The sequence below is a fragment of the Homarus americanus genome, unplaced genomic scaffold, assembly GCF_018991925.1.
Source record: "Homarus americanus isolate GMGI-L3 unplaced genomic scaffold, GMGI_Hamer_2.0 scaffold57980, whole genome shotgun sequence".
NCBI lineage: Eukaryota > Metazoa > Arthropoda > Malacostraca > Decapoda > Nephropidae > Homarus > Homarus americanus.
The window spans coordinates 2,530,745-2,539,725 of record NW_024716703.1 but is presented as its reverse complement, the minus strand read 5'-3'; positions in this window follow the sequence as shown (position 1 = coordinate 2,539,725).

The following is an 8,981-nucleotide window of genomic DNA, read 5'->3' as shown; positions in this document are numbered from 1 at the left end:
CACATGTTCGGCATACTTAAGGATGTACAGTATAAACAAACAAACCTACTTTTAATAGCTCGACAGTTACTGTAGTATAATAACGTGTTAGTGGCAGTATTCAGTAAATTCTAGAGTGAGTCAATACTCTACTGTAGGGAGAGTATACAGTATACTCCTGGATGAGTCCGATATATTCTAGGGTGTGTGTATTGTACACTCATATACTCTTGTATATGAGTGTACAAAATATTCAAGGCTGATCGTACAATGTACTTTAGGATAAGTATTCTATATACTGCAGGAAAGTGTGCATTATACTGTAAACTGAGTGTCCATTATACTTTCTGGTTTATGTACAATGTTCCCCAAGCTCAGTATACAGTATACTTTAGGATATTCAGTACACTGTACGTAAGTGTACATTATACTAGAGCCTGAGTGTGCAGTAGGGAGTGACAGTTTTGCAAAAGTTTTCAAAATCAAGTGGCTTGGGTTGGATTATTTGTCTATCGGCCACGCTGGTTCCGAATATGTTTGAATCTTTAACATCAGTGCATTAGAAGGTTTGTGGATACTTTTCGGTTCGACATAAAAAAAAACAAGAATAATGGTAGACATTCTTTATTATTGGCATGTATGCTTCAATTTATCAGCAGCACACTAGCACAGTTGGCACACTAACATTGGCTGTCCCCACAGTGTCCCCTCAGTCCCAGTGTCCCCACAGTCTAGCACTGGTAGTCCTCTTTCTTAGCCCTCCGCTTGTTTCTCTTCCTGGCCTCCAGCTTGTTCCAGGTGACCTGGTCCTGCTGCCAGGCAGAGCTGGCCACGTCTGCCGCCTCCGTGGTGAGCTTCACTCCTCTTTCCACTGCGGTGGTGGTGCAGGGCAGACCTGGCTCACTGTACGGTTCCTCCAGAAATTGCTCCAGTTCCTGGTCACTGTGCTGGAACAGGATGGGAGGGGAGGAGCTGGCCTTCTGCAGATCAACCAACTCTGACAGCTTGGTGGCTGCCAGATTCAGTTGAGGGTTCCTCACTTTCCTCACTGTCTTTCTCTTGTGCCTTTTTTCCTTCTTCCTCAGCTGCTTGATGATGTTTAGGGCCAACTCCCTCTCACTCTTGTCCATGGAGGCCAGCAGTGAGACCAGCACCACCTCGTGCTGGCCGAAGTAGCCGTTGAACTGGAGGTATGGAGTAAGCAGCTCCACTTCCTCCAGGGTGCAGTACGTCCTCACCCGGTTGATGATGGCGAGGAGGTGGCGTGGGCCCTCCAGTAGCAGATTCCTCTGCCTGATCTCCAGGAAGGAGGGCACGTAGATAAGGATGATGAAGGAGGTCATCCGTCTCTGTGACTCGCTGGGGGAGGTGGTGCTCATGTAGGCCCTCAGCTCCCTGCTCTCCGTGTTTTGCCATCTGGCGTTGGTCATGGCTCCGGCCCGTGCCCTGGCCCATCTCTCCTCAATGTGGCCGGACTCCACCGTCTTGGCCATCTCCAACAGATACCGGGTGTCCCAGCTGAACTCCTCCCAGACGACGGAGGGGTTGGCATCCAGGAGAGACCTGAGGTAGGTGTTGGTGACGGCCTCGAATTCAACCACCGGAAGGTCCCACACGTTGCCGGTCAGCTTCCGAGCCTCCTCACCACTCCAGGAGGCGGAACCAGTGGTTGGGCCAGCGTAATGGTTGAATAGATGGCCGAAGAGCTTCTCCAGACTGTGGATCAGGCAGTGGATGTGGAGGAGAGGCCGTCCCAACAGCCTTTCAAACTCGGCGATGAAACCGTGATTATAGCCACTCAGTTTGTTGCAACCGTCGCTAAGGACAACCAGGAGGTCGGTGGTGTCAATACCGCGCTCCTCCAGGAAGGCCAGCAGGCTGGTGGCCAGGTCTACCCCCTTTCCCCCCACCGGGACCAGGTGACCAAGGAACTCCTCACCAGGGAAGCCGATCACTGCACAGTCTTCCCTCTTTTCCATGGCGAATCTCTTGTGGTTCTTCTCACCTACACCAGTCACTATCTTGTTCTCATTGATCCTCTCATCTACCATGAGACCTCTGACCTTGAATCCCCTGAACTTTTCTTTTTTCTGTTCTCGTGACCTCTTCCTGACTCTCTCCACTTTCTTCCAGTTAGTCACTTTAGACTTGTCCCCTTCAGTTATGATGTTGTCTGCAGCTCTGATGGTGTTTGCGATGTGAGCCACTGCATCAATGGATACCTTGAACCTGTCAGCAGTTTCTCCGAGCCTGTCCTCGGCTTCTTTCTCCCTTTTCCTTTTCTCTGATCTTGCTCTCCTGTCGACCATAGCCTTGAACTCATTGTCATTGACATCCTTATAATCACTATCTTCTTCCTGAGCACTGTCATCCACTGCCGACACTTTACACGACATCCTCTCCATCTCCTCCTTACTCTTTGACCTCATCTTCTCAGTTTTCCTCTCTTCCTCAGCCCTTTTCTTTGCCCTCTTCGCTTCCTTCTCCCTCTCTTCTTTCAGCTTGGCAGTCACAATTTTGTCAACGCCATCAATGCAGCCCTCCCTTCCCGGTTTCCTCTGGGCTGCCAGGAAGCTTTTCTCTCGTTCGTGCACTTTGCTGTCGTCTGCCACATCAAACAACTTCTCAGCTATATCCTCGAACCTCATCTTCAGCTTCCCGTTCTTCGTTTTCTTCCTTTTCTGTTTCTGTCCATTTCCCTTCATCATCATCGTCTCCCTCCGCATCCTCCACAGGTCGTGGACTCTCATTTTCACCCTGATTTCAGAGATAGTGGGGACAGTGGCCTTCCTATACACATCCAGTACCTTCTCAGTCACCTTGTTGGTGGCATCCATATAATCAAAAGCATTTGTTCTTCTCCTTAACCTCTCGTTTTCTGCTTCATAAGCCAGGGCACTTCCAACTTCCTTGTTCAGAGGCAACTTGTTAGATGGCAGAGGCATCCGAACCCCGAACACCTTATCGTTACCCTGGCGCAGCTGAGTGTTGCTAATCTTAGGACGACCCATCTTGGTGGCGGCCCTTTGAACTAACTGCAAAACAACACAGAAAAAACAACTTTCAGCACTTCAATATCACCACCTATTGAACAATATTTTATTCAAAAGTACGGACTGAGATTTTGTCCTTAACTGTCCAAGTCAAGCTACTTGGGCTGAATTCGTTGATCAGTCCTGGGACGAATATTACCAACGGCGTGAATAGATTCCGTGGAATAAATTCAGGGCATTCCCGTCCAGGGAGCCTCAACAAACTCTGTAAATATTGCCATTGGCCTGCCATTGGCACATATACGGAGTTTGGTAATGTTCCATGAGCGGGAATGTCCTGAATTCATTCCACGGAATCTATCCACGCCGTTGGTAATATTGGGCCCTGGTTTTCGAAATATACGTATGTGGTGACTTGCAGCAAAAATATCGGCATAATTTGTAGCGCATTGAGTTGTAAAACAATAGCATATTATGAACCAGTGTACACAGTAGTCGAATAATCCAATTCAATAACTTGATTTTAACAGGTTGTGCCACATTGCCAGTCCCTTTATTATTTACAGTTTTTTCGCGTTTTTCATGACAAACCCAAAAGTATCCACAAACCTTCTAATGCAATGATGTAAAAAACTCAAACATATTCGGAATTAGCGTGGCCGATAGACAAATAATCCAACCCAAGCAATTAGATTTTGAAAACTTTTGCCAAACTGTCACTCCCTAGACTGTGCAGTATGCTTTAGGATGGTTGCACAACACACTTAAAGATGAGTATACATTATACTGTACTCTCGGATAGGTGTACGATATACTCTTTGTTTACAGTATATTTTAGGGTGTATACGCTGCATAATCTAGGGGCTATGTACAGTGGCTAAAACAACTATCTGTGCAGGTGGGGGTCGATATGCTCCGAAATTTTACGTGTGACTAGTGACAGCCCTCATATTCCAAAATTTATCGTCCATGGTCTCATATTGTTTCCCACAAAGTATGCATAGATAGTAATTTTAGCTACTGTACAATATGCCCTAAAGTGAAGACCCAATAAACTAGTGTGTGTGTGTGTGCGTGTGTGTGTGTTAAGGGATGTATAATTATGTGCAGTATACTTTAGGATGTGTGTATAATATACTCTAGGACAAGTGTACAGTATACTTTACGGAAAGTGTACAGTATACTCAATGGTGAGTGTACAATATATTCCGTTTATAACTCCTCTATGGTTCCTGCTCTTCAACCATTGTTTAATTTGTGATGCCAAGAGCCTAGATTTTTGGGGCTAGACTTGGGCGTGAGCTTATGTCGAAACCCCCAGATAAATCCTGGTACAAAACATCGACTAGAAAACCTGGGTCCTTATTGTCTGTCACGGTGTCTTGGAATGTGAGCAGCCCTGTTGAACAAATATTTATTCCCAACGAATTAATTGTGATGTTTTGGTGTGTCAATGGTGGTGTCTGGTCACTCAAATGGATGATGAAAAAATGTGAAAAGGACCTGGATGTGTATGTTGACAACGAAGTGAAGTTATCAGACTATTGTGAGAAGAAGGTGAATCAAACAACTAATCTAGTAGGTCTTATTAGAAGGTCGTTCAGATATCTAGACAGTCCGACCCTCATAACGCTCTTCAAGAGTGGGGTGCTTTCCCGTCTGGAGTAGTCACCCCGTCTGATCCCCGAGATATGCAAGAGACTATTAGTTGATTGAGAAGGTCCAGAGGAGGGCCACCAGACTGGTGCCTGCCCTACGGCACCTCAGTTACCCAGAGAGATTAGAACGCCTGCGATTGCTGAGTTATACTACAGACGGGCAAGGGGTAACTTGATTGAAGTTTATAACATCTCAGAGGGCAGCTACTCAGTCGCATGGCCATACTTGGAGCTGGCGGACGCCCGCCCCACTAGAGGTCACACCTCAAGTTTGAAGAAGCCACAAGTCCAGAAAACTTTGAAGGCAAACTTTTTCGGGGTGAGAATTGTGAACTCTTGGAACAACCTGTCAGAAGGAGTTGTGACGGCACCGAGTGTGAGATCTTTCAAGACCAGATTTGACCAACCCCTAGGCCCCGCTGCTGGTCGATGACCTGTGCCCAGGTGAGCTCTTCCCTGTAAAAAAAGAAAAAAAGTACAGATAGATTCAAGAGCCAGTAAGTGCCTAATACGTGCTAACAGTGTGTAACAGAAACGTGACCGACCGCCCTAATGGCTAACGAGCAAATCAGTGGCGAAGAGGATAAAAGGAAAGTAAAAATAAGACATAATATTTCCGAAGTGATTGCAGGTATGTGTGGTTAGAGTGGCTGGTTGACAGTTTTCTGCTGGAAATTGAGGTGATGTGTTGCTGATCCATTCCCGAGGCATTTTATTCTTTGAACCAAAGCTTGCATGTCTCATTCACTCATTTTAACACCCCAGATTGTTCTCTGCCTTCTCCCGGAACTTTTGAGTTCCTTCAGGTTGGCGATCTCGTCTGTGACTGGTATCTTTCTTAAATAATTTTTCACCCCGAAGGTTGATATCTTCCTAGGGACTGGTGTGTCATCCAGTGTCTCTTGTGTGAATACTGATACAATGGGTTTGTTGAGAGTATTTGTGGCCTGCTTTTCAAATACCCTAATCAATTTGCTTACGTTATTTAGGGAGACTAAAGGGGTTACAGTGTCTCGTATTTATTTTGCTTCTAATAATCGTATACAAGAACTTGGGATATCTTTTTAACAATGAACATGTTGGTAATTACAGTTCTGAGAGCGGCCGCCAGGGGGTCAACTAACAATCTGGATCGACAATGAGAAAGGGAGTTGAATTTTATCTCTGTAATTTTCAGTTATTGCTGCTAGTGTAATTACTTTTACTTTAAATGTTAATTTTATCTTCTTCGCCACTGATTGGCTCGTTAGCCAATTGGGCAGTTGGTCACATCTCTGTTACGCACTGTTGGCAAGTACTGGGCATGCACTCTTAAAGATTTTAATTAGTTGTTGAAGCGCAGGAATGACATTATAACGTCATATTACATGTAACCTAAGATTTAAATCCACTCCTCCGAAACTTGTATTGATATTCACATTGTTTAGGAAAAGACAATATTCTCCACGCGGTGGGGCAATTAACATGCATATGTTCATGAGTGGTAATTTCCCTGAGTGTTTCTACAGTACTGTATAATTTTTTTTTTGTATTCTGCGGCTTGCGTCATATTTGTCGTACACTGTATGCGCAATTTTCACGAAATTTGAAATTTCTTTAATAAAAAAGGAATTGTATGCAGGCTAATGGGAATTGGAAAAAAATCGAGTTTTGCTTAGCCGTCACACTGTCAAAATTGAATCTGTACATATCCAGTTGTGTATTTATCTAATTTTGTGTCCATAAGATTTAATCAATCTACAAGTTTATATATTTCTGCGTTGATTTCTAAATATGGAGCTTTTATGAAGGTGTATCCGGAAATTGAAGTTCTGACTACCTATTCATAATTGTTATAAAAATCGCCTAAAGCGCAGCGCAAAACTCACACCATTAGTTTACCTTACTTTACCTTATTTACCTAATGGCCACCAACTAGAGGTGGCCCTGGTCATGCTCAGGGAATTAAGGAAGCCAGCAGCCTGTGTAGGATCCCTCCATTCTTCCTGATAATTTTGTCAAGGGTTATTTTGAAGCCCAGTACTGTTTTTGATTCCACAACTTGCTTGGGCTGGTAGACTGTTCCATAAATCTACCATCCTGTGTGTGTGTGTAAAGTACACTATACATGATAAACTGGCGTGATATCATAAAGAAATGGCCCGGGTTCACGTTTTCCATCCCTTTCAGGACTTAAAATGTCTTATAAGATAAATACAACTGTAAAAGGCTGCACATTTGGACATATAGGACTCACCTGCGTCCAGAAACAACCTCAGTAACAGTAGCCGGAGAATCATGCTCGGCGCAGAATACTCCGGCTACACCAACGCTCTCTCTACCCAGGAAATGCCATTCCTCAGTGACCTCCACCACCAAGCACTGGAAAGGTTTGGCACTGGACTACTGCACCACCCTCGTCATCGCCACCTCCTGCCACCTGCAGCCCCCCCACCCAACTCGCGCAGTCCGCCACTACAACAAAATTCAGCCCATAAGAGCCCGCACCGATAGATATAAGAACAGCACCATCCCATCTATTGTTAAAATAATAAACAACTCCTGATTTATGTACTGTACAGCCCTGTAAATGTATTCAATGCATATTATATCATTATGTCTAAATCAAATGGAAGTCTGTATATTTTCAGCCACCGGCTGCAACTCTATTAATAAACCGTTTATTATTATTATTATTATTATTATTATTATTATTATTATTATTATTATTATTATTAATATGATTGATGGAAATGTTTGGTGCTCGGCGAATAGCTATTCTATTATTTTAAATATTGTACCCTGGTAACGGTCCATTGGCGATTACATTTCATCCATTGGCGTTTAAGGTATTCATATTATCGTTATCTAGTATATCAAACTAGATGTTGACACGACCTACTGCTCATCACCACAAAACTTAAAATAAATGTGCTCACTTAGACAGCCAGGAGCTACAATATACACAGTTTCCCATAAAATGTTCACAGAAAATTTGAGATACAAAACCATCGATTTTAAGAAAACAAAAGTTTATGATACACTTACTTAAAAGAGATGCATTTTATACTATACTATAGTATATAAGATGTATATACGAGTTATTGTAATATGAACGAGATATTTTTTTTATATTTATTACTTCCGTTCCACACGCATTTTTGGGAAATTAATTATTTTCTTCAAGTGCAAAAATGAGCGAATTCAAAAGCAATCACAGGGTAATAATATTCATAACAAAACAACAAAGATTGCATATCGCAGATTTTCAGAGAACATCAAAGTTTTGATGAATGAAAACTTTCAGACTTACTGAAAGATAAAGTTTTAATTCATAAACTTCAAAATATATTGTGTAGAAACAATATGTCTCATTGCATTTATTTTCCGTGTATGTACCAGAGTGAAATTTGGTTGGTTATCTGGAATATAATTGTAATCGCTTATAGGAGCGATTTTGGTTTGTGCAGGACAATAAGACCCTTATCGTTGACGCGATGAGTATAATTCGGTCAAAACCTGTTGAATACATTTTACATTATAACAACTGCTGATAAATCAGGACGCACATATTGAATAATACGATCAATGTACAGTACATAACCTGTTAAATATAACTCACATGTAACAACTGCTGAATCCATTACATCACAAAGATACTGAATCAAAGTCCACCAAGTTAGGGTAGGTTACGTCAGGTCAGGTAAGGACACGTCAGTTCCAGTTAGGGGTATTGTCTTAAAATTGATTTTTAACAAAAAACACCAGATTTTCTTGTTTAAGTGGCAAAATAATATTTAAAATTTCTTTTTAAAAACATTATAACTAAATGCAAAAGAAGAACTAAAAGGCTTCTGCTCCAATGACAAACATCTAATAATTCTCCCCCTTACCCCCTTACACCCCTCCCCTCCACCTCATCTCATCCCCCTGCCCTTTAACCCCTCTTCACAAGCCTAAATTAGCGGTTTGCATGTAAATTACCTTCACCTATTGTATGCATTATGATTGGCATATTTTCTACTGTTTGTGTGTCTGAGAACAATGCAAAAATAAAAGTAGAAGTCATAAACAATTGATTTTGTTAGTCAAACATTCACCTTAAAGAGAAAAGTGAAAAAAAATAATGATTTGCGTTCATAATTGTTTGCAAAATACTATAGATTTCCCCTCAAAAATAAAATAAAACAAAAAATACTTTGATTATTGACTAGCACTTACCCCTTATATCCCCTCACACCATCACCAGGAAAAGTCAAACACTAGAAAGATAAACATTAATCAAGCTCTCCTGTCCGTCTCCCCTTTTGGTAATGAAAAGAGGTCACCTTTGACTTTTCATTTATGGCTTTCCTTTCTCTTATGTTAGGCA